The sequence below is a fragment of the Pinus tabuliformis genome, chromosome 6 (assembly GCF_031772625.1).
Source record: "Pinus tabuliformis cultivar Carrire ecotype Pingquan chromosome 6, CPIR1, whole genome shotgun sequence".
NCBI lineage: Eukaryota > Viridiplantae > Streptophyta > Pinopsida > Pinales > Pinaceae > Pinus > Pinus tabuliformis.
The window spans coordinates 1,586,626,869-1,586,639,290 of NC_142292.1; the positions used below are offsets into that span (position 1 = coordinate 1,586,626,869).

The 12,422-nt window shown below is 32.7% G+C and overlaps 1 pseudogene; it reads left to right on the top strand.

Annotated features, from left to right (window-relative positions):
• Positions 1–429: 429 nt before the first annotated feature.
• LOC149264873 (glucan endo-1,3-beta-glucosidase pseudogene) lies at positions 430–3,442 on the top strand (annotated as a pseudogene).
• The last annotated feature ends 8,980 nt before the right edge of the window (positions 3,443–12,422 follow it).

The window sequence follows — 12,422 nt, forward strand, 5'->3', positions numbered from 1 at the left end:
TCTTCTATGTCGCTGTGAGTACGAGAGTCCTCGGGATTAGGGAAAAAGAAAACCAGAATAAATTGTGTCTAGAAACCGAACCCTAATGGGAAGCAATCACCCAGGATAAAAACCTCACCGGTGATTTCGACAGTGTTGAGAGTCGTAAAATCTAAGGAAGAGGGTGACCAGCAGAAAGACATCAAGTAACCCTATTAATGATAACTAAATTTGCCAATCCTAAGCTAGATATCGCACGCGAGGAAGATTTTAGATGAACCAAAAAACGTTGCAAGAGAATGTTAAGTTTTCTTACCATCAATAACTTAGTAGTTTCAGAACCAACTTAGCACGGGAAAGTTTGAGCTAGCTATTACTATATGAAACCCTACAGGGAAACCCTAGGAGCCGTCGGAGCAGAGCTCGTCACCGCCCTGAACCTCCGAATGAATGATTGTTGCAGAGCTGGTCGAGACGAGGTGGTTACCTTGGAATGGTACCAACGTCTCTCAATCGTCAGATCCAGATAGAGACAAGCTGTGTAAGGTTGGACAACTGGTCTCCTTACCGTTGGAGCAAGTGGGTCCATTTTCTAAAATGCTCCAAGGTGTTTCATTCAATAATTCTCTCAACATGAAGTGGAGTTAAAGACATATATGCCTTAGATCATAGGTACAACAGTCGTTCCATATGTGTGATAAAACCCATTAACGTTGTGGACATTGTTTTATGAATCTAAACAACAAACTTACAAAGCTATATTATAGTTGGACTATAAGAAAATTGATATTCACAATCGAACTCTAAGGTCTCTAGTGTATGCATCCACTTTATAATCATGTCATTACCAATATTAATCTACACTATAGTGTGATAGCTCGAGTTGTTGACATCTGCTTTTGAATGGTCACATAAGACACCCCTGTTGGAACCGGAGTGCTACAAGTCGAATTATAGTAGTGACAATTGGAAACATATAACACTAGTATGGTGATAGTTAAATTCTCACTGTATTAAAGAAATAACATATTTTTATTAAAGAGAATCCAAAGGCAAACAATTCGACTCGTGCATTTTTTAACATTTTGTTGCTTATTTCTTTTCCAACATAGAAAGCAGTTATAGTATGACTTACCTGCTTAAATTTACTGAATTAGTGTATATATGTACTTTGCATGAATTTTAATATTGAATGAGAGATATATGGTAAGATAGTGATTTATTTGGCTAGGAAAAATTGTTTATTGAAGAGATTTTTTATTTTTTATTTTTTTTTTAATCGAAAAGAAAGACCACTTAAATAAATGTTTAAAAATGGTATATAATTTTATAAAATAAAAAATTATAAAAATAAAATAAATATCTATATATTATATAAAATATTTCGAATATAATATTAAAATATCATTTTTGTTTTGTAAATTTCAAGTTTCTAAATGTGAATGATCTATTTGTAGTTGTAAATTATAGAAAGTTGCCACTACATTGAAAAGTAATTAAAAGACAAATTCTGTCATTTTCTCTCTCACTGTTTAGAATAATGAGTGAATTGTTATTTAAATAGAAACTTACCATAAGTATATTGTTATCTATACAGAAAACTACATAAATAATAATTACAAATAAGAGTATAGTAAATCAAAACTTAAATAAATAAATTAAAATAATATTAAATAAATTAAAATTTAATTTATAGTGTTAAATTATACTTTCATTTTTAAAGTCAAATACAAATAATAATTAGTCAAACAGTCAAATACAAATAATAAATAGTCAAACAAAAAACTAAATGTATAATATCATATTAAATGCTTAATACCCTGTCTTACACAAATAATAACCGGTTAAACAAAAATTTAAATACATGTGTTGACTTGAAATTAAAAGTTAAAATATTTTATATTAAATTCATTAATTCACATAAATTAAATATTTAAAATGGATAATTACAATTTTATTAAATATTTAAAAGTTGCATATAACTTTTCAAATAAAAAAAATCTTTTATAACATCGCAATTCATATTAATATTAAAGTTATTTTAAATAATTAAATTGAAATGAGATATTAACCTATTATATATAGATATATACAACATATTACAAATAATTTCAATAAAATAATATTACAACATATTTTTTCATTTCGTAAATTTCAAAGTTTCTAAATGTGAACGTCTGCAATATAAAATCCATTCTTGTGCGACTACTGAGATCAGATTTTTTTCACCTGTCCATACATTTTCTCAAAGTTAAAGTAATGTTTACGTTGATCAGAAACAATTCTGATGGCTTTCTCCTGCTTTCAAACTGTGAATTATGTTCTTTATACCATTGCATGCATTGTAACTTTCTTGCAATCAACTTTGCTAGGTGATCATAAATGCCAAATAAATACATTACTGACATAGTTTATGTTCTGCTAAGTTGTGTCTGTTGATCAAAACATAATTTCTAGTTTTTAAACTCCTGAGCAATTGTATTTTTCTTTTGCAGATGCCCAGTCCATTGGAGTTTGCTACGGCAGAGTTGCTGATAACCTGCCTCCGCCACCAGCAGTGGCAAGCATGTATACACAAAATGACATTGGAAAAATGAGAATGTATGACGCTGATCCCACTGTTCTAAGTGCCTTTGAGAACTCGGGTGTGGAAATAATGGCGGGAGTCACCAACCAGGATATCCAGACGCTTGCCAGCAGTGAAGACGCTGCAACCCAATGGTTCACCACCAACATCAAGCCACACCTTCCTGCAGCGAATATCGCATACATTTCGGTGGGCAACGAGATTCTGCCCGCTGATCATGTCAACGCCCCGTTACTCTTACCCGCCATGCAGAATCTTTACGCCGCCATTCAAACAGCCGGTTTGGAAAACGACATCAAGGTGTCTACATCACATAGTATGGGTATCCTCGGCTCTTCTTACCCTCCCTCTGCCGGCGCGTTCAGTGCTCAAGTTGCAGACACTATAAAATCAATTCTAGGCTTCCTTTCCGTTACAGGTTCTCCTTTCATGATCAATGTGTACCCTTATTTCAGTTACTCGTCAGACCCTAACGACATTCTTATTGACTACGCTTTGTTCTTACCCACAAGCCCTGTTGTGGATGGAAATCTGACTTATCACAATCTGTTTGATGCCATGGTGGACGCCGTTTTTTCCGCCATGGGAGCGTTCGGCTATCCTAACGTCACTATCGTTGTTACTGAAAGCGGTTGGCCTTCCAACGATACCGATGATGCGACAGTAAGCAATGCAGAGACTTACAATAACAATTTGATCCAGCATGTGCTGTCTACGGCGGGAACGCCGAAGAGGCCAGGCCAAAGCATTGAGTCATTCGTTTTCGCTATGTTTAATGAAGATCAGAAGCCTGGACCTATTACAGAGCAACATTTCGGACTGTTTTACCCCGACACTAAACTCCCTGTCTATCCCGTAAACTTCACATTAATTTAATTCAAGGCCAACACCAACCATGATCTCTTATTTGCAAATAAGAAATAATACTTCGCATCCATGGCCCATCATACGCTCCTATTTCCATCGTTATTTGTTTCTTATATATTGAAAATAATAAAATCCTATAATTTTTCTTTTTTGAAGGGACATTTTGTTGAAATAATCTATTGGTCGCTATTTTTTTAGTCACAGTGTGAATTGGTAACTGCCAGACCTAATTTAAAGAAGACCCAGAATTAATTTGGTAGCTGCCACTATGACACCAAGAGTACATCCAACAACTTGCAAGCAGATATACTAATTTCTTATGATTTTGGCAAGAGCTGAGACTCACCGATAAGGGTAGTCTACTCGAGCCGGACACCATAGCAAGATAATATACTCAACGTGATTTGACCCCTGACTTCGTGGTTTCACCCAATGAACTCAGCAGCCACACCACACATCACTGTATCTATTGGTTGCTATTATTGTTATTGTTATAAGAATATATCTAGGAAACATCTGATAATTAATAAATATTTTTTTTATTGAGCTCATAGGTTTAGTTTATAACCCAGTATGAAGGGATGTGTAAATTTCTCTGTACCTTCAATTATGAAGGGATGTGTAAGTTTGTTTGTCCATCAATTGGCTTTTAAAATAAAAATAAAAGATAAAAATTATGTTCTATATAGAAAAAAATAATGTTTGTTATTAAAAAAATTGAATATGTTGTAAAGCAATTAAAATAAAAATAAAAAATGTGTAAGTAAAATGTTTAAGTTTATAAAAAATTATTTTTTATATGGTTTAAACATTTATTTGGTCATATATATATGATCTATCTAGACTCATATTAAATCTATATTTAAAATAAATCTATATTAATTTTTAATAATCTTAAATAAAATATAATAAATAATAATCATTTTAAACTGTTTTTAAACCTATACCAAATAATGAATACAATGTTCCCACTTAAACAAAAACCAGAAACCTCCTCATGTAGGCATGGGATGAGGCATTTTTTTTTATTTGACCCTATAGTTTAACATTATAAATGAAATTTTATTTTTTTTAATTAAATTTATTTAAATTTTAATCGATTTCTTATGTAATTATTTATTTAGAATTTATTTTATTATTTTTTAATTTAATTTATTTTTAATTGGCTATATTTTTATTATGTAATCATTACATTTTTAGTTAGATTTTACACTGTTAATCTTCTGCTGAGGGGAAAATCTCTCTTCCTATTTTGCACTAGCTGATCCTCTGTAGAGGGGAGAGTTTCTTCCTATTTTGCACTAGCTGATCCTCTGCAGAGGGGAGAGTTTCGCTTCCTCATTGCACAACAGAAGGGAGAGTTTCCCTTCCTCATTGCACACAGAGTTTCTTCCTATTTTGCACTAGCTGAGTTTCTTCCTATTTTGCACTAGCTGATCCTCTGCGTTTCCCTTCCTCATTGCACACATGGTGGACTCTTCCTGCAGATTAATCTTTCCTAATTACATTTAGGATAAACTAGACAAAAGTAGTGCAGTTTTGAATTTTCCTGCATGTGTATGGTAACAGAGAGCAGTCATATCAATTAAGAGGGTGGAATTCATGCCCTTTTTCCTGTTTCTGAACGGAGGAATTTGGGCAGTCTGGGCAGTGATTAATGAAGATGTGCTTGTTGGGATTAGTGATCAAGCTTTTCTATGACTGACACTCCATTCGAATATCATAGAATATATAATGATGTAATTAAGATCAGCTCATGTAAGTAAATAGTTAGAGTGATCATGATTTAATAATTCCTTTGTACTCATGCAATATGCAGATCTGGTTGATCCAAAATGTATTCGCTGCAAAAATGAAAATTGTAAGCCTAAACTGGATTGTTGTGTTGTCATGTGTAACGTAACTGCTCCTTTGAAATTATCATTTTGTTGCCTGTTATTATGATGCACAGTGGGGATGAGAAGGTATTATCAGAAAAATGTATTGTTGAATAACCTGGATTATTATTATTTTTTTATTTTTTATTTTTTTATATTTAATTTTGGAAATAAATTTTTAGCAACAATCACATCAAAATTCAATTATCTACACACCTCATATAATAATTTTTAATTTTTAATTTTTAATTTATTGACTTTATATATTTGTGTACGCTATATATTCTTAACCATTCAATTCAGAATCATGACTAAATTTTCCTTCCCATACACAAAATATATCATGCATATGAATTGCTAGGAAAAAGAAATTTGAAATAATAATACAAATATATCGATGGTGTGACTGCAAATTATTAAAGCAACAATAAAATATTGATTTTATATTTTTTTAAATATAAATAAATTTTAATATTTAAAATAAAAATAAAAATTACCTATTCAATAATATATATATATATATATATATATATATATATATATAAATAAATGAACACAATTAAACATATTTTCAAAATATTCCAAATATCAAGTATCCACTTTGTTTCATCTCTAGCATGTTCAACTTTTGTTATTTGTTCGTTTTTTATAATTAAAAATTATAAAATTTTATAATTTTTTTAAATGAATATTTTGTTGAAAATGATATATTGGTTGTTATTATTATTAATGTTATAGGAATATATCTGGTAAACATTTAACAATCAACAAACACAAATGGAGAAGCTATAGGAAAAGGAAATATAAAAATATTTTAGAAATTTAATGGATAAAGAGAAAAGCCAAATAATTAATTACAGTTTAAGTGGGCTTAATAGTTAAGGCATTTTTTTTTAAGAGGTCATTCGTTCAAAACGAGAGGGGTAGAGTTGTCTCCCAAACAAGAGTGTCTCATACACCAATTTAGTATTTGACTTATCCTTAATCTTGAAATTAAATAATAATAATAATTAATTATACCTCTTATTTGATGAGCATCAAATAACTAGATCCATTATCTCACAAATAAACAAAAATAATAATAATAATTAATTGACATATGAAACTAACGAGAGACATATACTGTTGATTATTTGATGAGCATCACGTAAGGCTAACCACAAACATATACAGTTGATATGAAATTACTCATCTAACACCTAGCAAAGCAAAGAAAGCTACCCAGTCAGTCGGTATCAGTGTTTATAGTTATATATGATTTGTACTAGTTGTTGTTCGAAGAATGCTGTCCATTTCACCAAAAAATTCCCAACTTCTTAGCGCTTTCCATGAACATAGTCTCCATAGCCTCTTTTGACCGCATCAAGTGATTGAGTTTTGGATGTTCCTCGATGTAATTCAATTCAGTTAACTGCGGGTGATGGTTTGAATTTTGGATGTTCCTCGATGTAATTCAATTCAGTTAACTGCGGGTGTATTCTCCATAGAAATTAGATTGGAAAGGAAAGGTTACATTTCAATGTGAAGGGTTTACTTTGTTTTAGTTTTTTAATATTGTTTTCTATTATATGTTAATTAAAAGATTTATTTTAATAAATCATTTTTAAATCATTTTTTTATATAAGAGTAAAAAAAGATAAAAAATTCAGGTATATTTTATACATTACATTTTTTACCACGTCAAATTGTGTAGATATTAAAGTATATATAGATTGTATTAGTTCACCAATATTACAATTTTTTTCAAAAGAAAAAACTCAATATTATTATATAAAATATATAAGGACCAAATATTTACATCAATTTTGAATAAAGTTCACTTATTCTGAATACAATAAACTCCAAATAGGATTATTTCAATATATCCACAGTAGAAAAGCAACATATATGCACTATATAAAGATACATTACTGATGATAGAATGATGGAGGAGAATATGCCACATTCTCAAAATTTCGGAGGGATATAGAACTCTTACCACCTGCAAGACAAAATAATGGCATATACAAATACAAAATTATAGATAATAGGAGAGACATACCTGGGTTTTCAGTAACAAAAAGTGCTATGTACTAGGGAGAGAGAATTCCTGAATAGGAAATCTCTCATCTTCAAAAATTACCTCCATATTCCAGATGCCTGGTTGTGTGAGAAGACCCTTTTTAGATAGGATATCTGCCTAGACATTTTGAGATCTGTAAATATGACTGATAGAATAGTCTACCATCTTCCTCCACATATCCATGACTCCACATATCCATGATTCTATTCAGCTAGCCATCAAGATGTTGTTTTTTTATCTAGTGCTTCTTAGTGACATGATTGATAATGACTTTTTGAATCTCCAAAAATCTGAAGTGATTGAATATTCAAATAAAGACTTATGGAAAGGAGGCCAGCTACAGCCATCGCGTCAGCTTTAATATTGGAGCCCCTACCACCATTCTAGCATATTTGATATTGATATAGGAATCATACGAAGGGAATTTTAATAAGACCATTTACCCATAATTTTTATAGGAACTATATGGAGAGAATTTAATTGGGCCATTTACTTAGCCTTTCTAGGAATTATATAGAGGGGTTTAGATAAATTCATTTATTTTTTCATCTTTTGAACATCATTCCTCAATTGCAATGAAATTGTTCTTCTTTCTTATAGGGTAATTAGTCAAATAATTTAAACAATTGCAATGAATTTTTTAAAAGCAATCAAAATATAGTATTATTTTATGAATATCACTGCAATGTCTAATTGAAAGAAAGAAAAACAAAAAAAACTATTTAAAAACTCCAACAACACATTCTTTCATAAAAGAAGTATAACTTACAAAAATCTTTTACTGTAAAAATATAGTCCTAATGATTGATGTACATGTGCATTATGACATAGAAATCATTTCTTCATAAGGCATTTCCCTTTGAGAAGAACTCCCCCAGTTGTCACTTTGTACGAGTTTGCAGCATTGGATGGAGCGTTAGATGATTGAAAAAAATGTTGACCGTTGGATCCACCACCAGCGACTGCTTGTATTTTCGGCAGTTATCAACTTACTTTGTGCTCCTCTGGCTTTTAAACTTCTTCAACAATCGGGGTTTCCACTTCTTCTTCAACAAGAGGCTCAGTCATGCTTGGAACCTACTCCTCGGGCTTTTGAATTTCTTCAATAGTTGGGGTTTCCACTATTTCTTCAACATGAGGTTCAGGTCTGCCTGGAGTGGGCTCCTCAGGTTTTTCAATTTTTGCTAGAGGTTCCTCAGGCGATTCATAAATGCTGTTATTCGAATTTCTTCTTCTTCTTGACGAGGCGGCTCCTCTTCTTCAGACATCTCGACCGTAACAACCATTTCAAGTTCTTCCTTTGGAGCTTCAACCGATTCACTTGACTATGACATTCATGCTTGTTGTTGTTTAGATTTTCTATAGACGAGACTCATGTTCAAGTGTTTAAGAATAGGGAGATAGTTGAGTAAAGTGGATAACGATTATCATATCCCAAGAGCTAACCAATGAGGGTCTACTCCAATATTTGGAATGCAGATGATTGGGAAACCAAAGGTGTGCTTGTGAAGACTGATTGGACTAAAGCTCCCATTGCTGCATCCTTCCACAATTTCAACGTTGTTGCTACTTCGTCATTTGACGCAGGTACAAAGGACGCTTTGGAATTGAACCAAGAGAGGAGGCTCTAGTGTACGAAAGAACTACATGATCTATGATTACTGTGCAAACACCAAGAGATTCCCGCGGGGAATACTTGTCAAATGAAAATAACCCCTCAATTCAATTCCATTGAATTCAGTGAATGAACATTGGATACCTGACCCTCCCACTGTTTTTTTGCTTCAATTATTTGTTTCTATTACATCTATTCTTTCATTCTTTTTAGATGCACAAAAACAGAAACACATGTAAATTATTGCAGGGTATCAATCATACTAGCAAAAGCTAACCATATTATACCAATAAAATCTATAACCAATAGAAATCACAACCTTCCTCTAAATTGTCTAGCCAGATTATGCAAGAAAAAGCTATTTAATCTCTTAATTTCACTGCAGTTAATTTTTATTATTTTTAATATAATAAAAATATACTCAAGTTTCCATAATAAGTGTGAGCCATTTACATGACATTCCTTGAACGTCCAATCTATATTCATAAAAATAACTAACTCAAAATTGCTTTCCTGTAAATATTGTTTACTTCTAAGCGCACAACCCATTTTTCCAAAACAGAGGCTTTTGACAAAATCAAAATGTGGTGATTCTGTCTCGCCGATATCTTCTTTTGTCTGCCTAGATTTTATAAGTTCAATTCGATCGATGAATTTTCCTTGAATTGAAGAATTCATTCAATTGGAGTTTTGTAATTGTTATTGAGGTTGTTTGTAATCATGGAAAACTAGTCGGCGCTCGTGAACTGCTTAATGCATCATTCAATCATGATAAAAGGTTAGTGCCACAATTGCACTCTTAGTCTGTGAAAAAATTATTTTGTACAATAATTGTGGGGGTGGGGGTGTTAAGAAATGGAAAATATTCTGCACCTCAAATACTTTTAGATGGATGGGAAGTAAGTTTAAAACACAAAGATGAAAGCAATACATTCATATCATTACCCTGTAATGAATACATTTTTTATGGGGGTGCATTGAGATGACTCGGGGGAGGGGGTAGGCGGTTAAGCAACGAAATTTTTTCTCCACCTCAAAGACTTTTATATGTATGGGAAGTAAGTTTTAAATATAGAGACAAAAAAATGATATTCATATTGTTACCCTGTAATGAATGCATTTCTTATGGGGATGCATTGAGATGACTTCAATCATCAATGTTGAAGCTCTATATTGAATTTAGTGAAAGATTTTTTTTACTATTTTTGAATTTACAAATTCCTCCAATACTTGTCCTGTAGGCATTTTTAGGTGTTTTCAACCAAGTACTAGTGTAGTTTAATGTTGTAAACAGTAATTTATGCGATCCAGGGTATCGTTGCGCTCACTGGTCTATTGTATATTATCAGTATATGATTTTTTTTTGGTAATTGAAAGGCACTAACTTTATAATAATAAAAAAAAACCTTAGGCAATGATTAGCTTTCCTAGTCAAATATGGACATAGCCTCAATATATTTTCAGGTTTTCTTTGGCCATTCCAGTAGTATGGGATATCATCAAGCCTTTAAAACATACATTAAAAGAATTGATTGTAGTCGTGTCACATTAAAAGAACTGATTGTAGTCATGTCACTAAGAGATTGCACTAAATATTTCATCAGTTAGAGTATGAGACGTGAATTAATTAGAAATTCAACTTTCATATGTTTGCACCTAGGACTTGGGTTTTGTCCTCCACCATGCCCATTCCTCAACTATCTGAGATCTACTTTCCTTGGTTATTAGTGATTACCCCATTACTATTGTAGTTATACCCCTTATTTATACTGTTGTGCCCCTATTACCCCCATATTGTTACTATTGTGCCACATAGAAGCCCACTATTGTTATTGTTGTGCCCTACAATATTATTGTTATGTAGGCTTTGATTGTATTGGGACCACTTAGACTCCTATATATAGAAAGGAGGTATTTTCATTTGTATCATCCAAGAATTGTTCATTTATGTAATGTAAAGGAGGTTTCCCCCTCGAAGAGGCTGAATTCTAAGGCGTGGATCTCCCTTTTCTATCTTTTTGTGAGCTGGTTTCATAACATTTGGTATCAGAGCTTTGGATTCTAGGGTTTCGCTGCTCCAAACAGGTCATCGTGGAATTTTCGCTATAACGTTTTTTCTGTGACGTTTCAGAAGTCGCAAAAAAAACCCATTTGAGAAGAATTGGCGCTGAACCTTGGGTCTGAATTTCAGAGCTTTTCGCACGATATTTTCGGAGATATGATCTGAGGAAGTTGGCCTTTTTGCAGACTCCTGAATTACATTCAAAACAGGTGACCTAGGGAAAATCTTTATAACTCTCTCTCTGAGGATCGGATTGAAATTTCGTAAAAAGGTACAGAAAGAGGACGGACTGTAGTTTCTTGTCTATGTGTTTCAAATTCAAAGGTTGAAACAGTGACTCGTGGCACGTCGTACAAGTTCGCTCTACTGAACCAGTCTAAAAGCAAGTCACTGTGGGATATTTCACATAACTCTTCCTTGGAGAATCCAATTGGGCTCAGACTTGTGGCATTGGAAAGAGGACGCAGAAGGCTACTACAGGTTGCAACCTCAGAATTGGATGATCTGAAATTACAGAGATACATCAGATTCAATATCAGGCTTCTATAAAGTGAAAAAAGGTGTGTAGTTTTTTTTTTAATTTTTGTGTAAGCTTGGTTTAACAGAATTCAAAGGGCATAGTAAAGCATTATTATCGGTAACTGATGCCCCGAGGAAAGAAAATGCAAACACCTAGTAAGGAACCTGAAAGCTCTAGCATGACTCATGAAGAAGAGGAAGAAATGCTACATGATATATCAAAATTACAAGAACAAGTGCAACAAATGTCACGCTCACAAAAGCTAACAGAAGCTAAGATAAATGGTGTGGAATCTAAGATAAATGGCGTGGAATCTAAGATAAATGGCGTGGAATCTAAGATGGATGATTTGAAGACAGATTTGAAGACAAACATGGCAGATTTGAAGACAGACATGGCAGATTTGAAGACAGATTTGACAAATTTTCTACAAGAAATACTTACTAATGGTGAAAAGGTAGTAAAGGAAACTCATGATGAGAACAAAAGAAATGTTAATCATGATTCCATAGACTCTAATGTTGGATCGAAGACTCACCATGTTCCAAAAATCGATATGAGGAAGTTTGATGGCAAGGATCCCGCCACATGGATATTACAGATGGAGCAATTCTTCGATCTCAATAATGTGCAAAACACACAAAAGGTACGTATGGCAACTTTATATTTGGAACCAAATCAGTTTGTATGGTATCAATGGCTTTGTTCTCGTAAACAATTTATCACTTGGGCAATTTTTACGGAAGAATTGATAGCACATTATGAGGATACAAAAAGCAACACTTTTTTTAGCCAATTGATAAGTCTCAAACAAAAGGGTTCAATAATGGAGCACATTGAGGAGTTCCAAAAA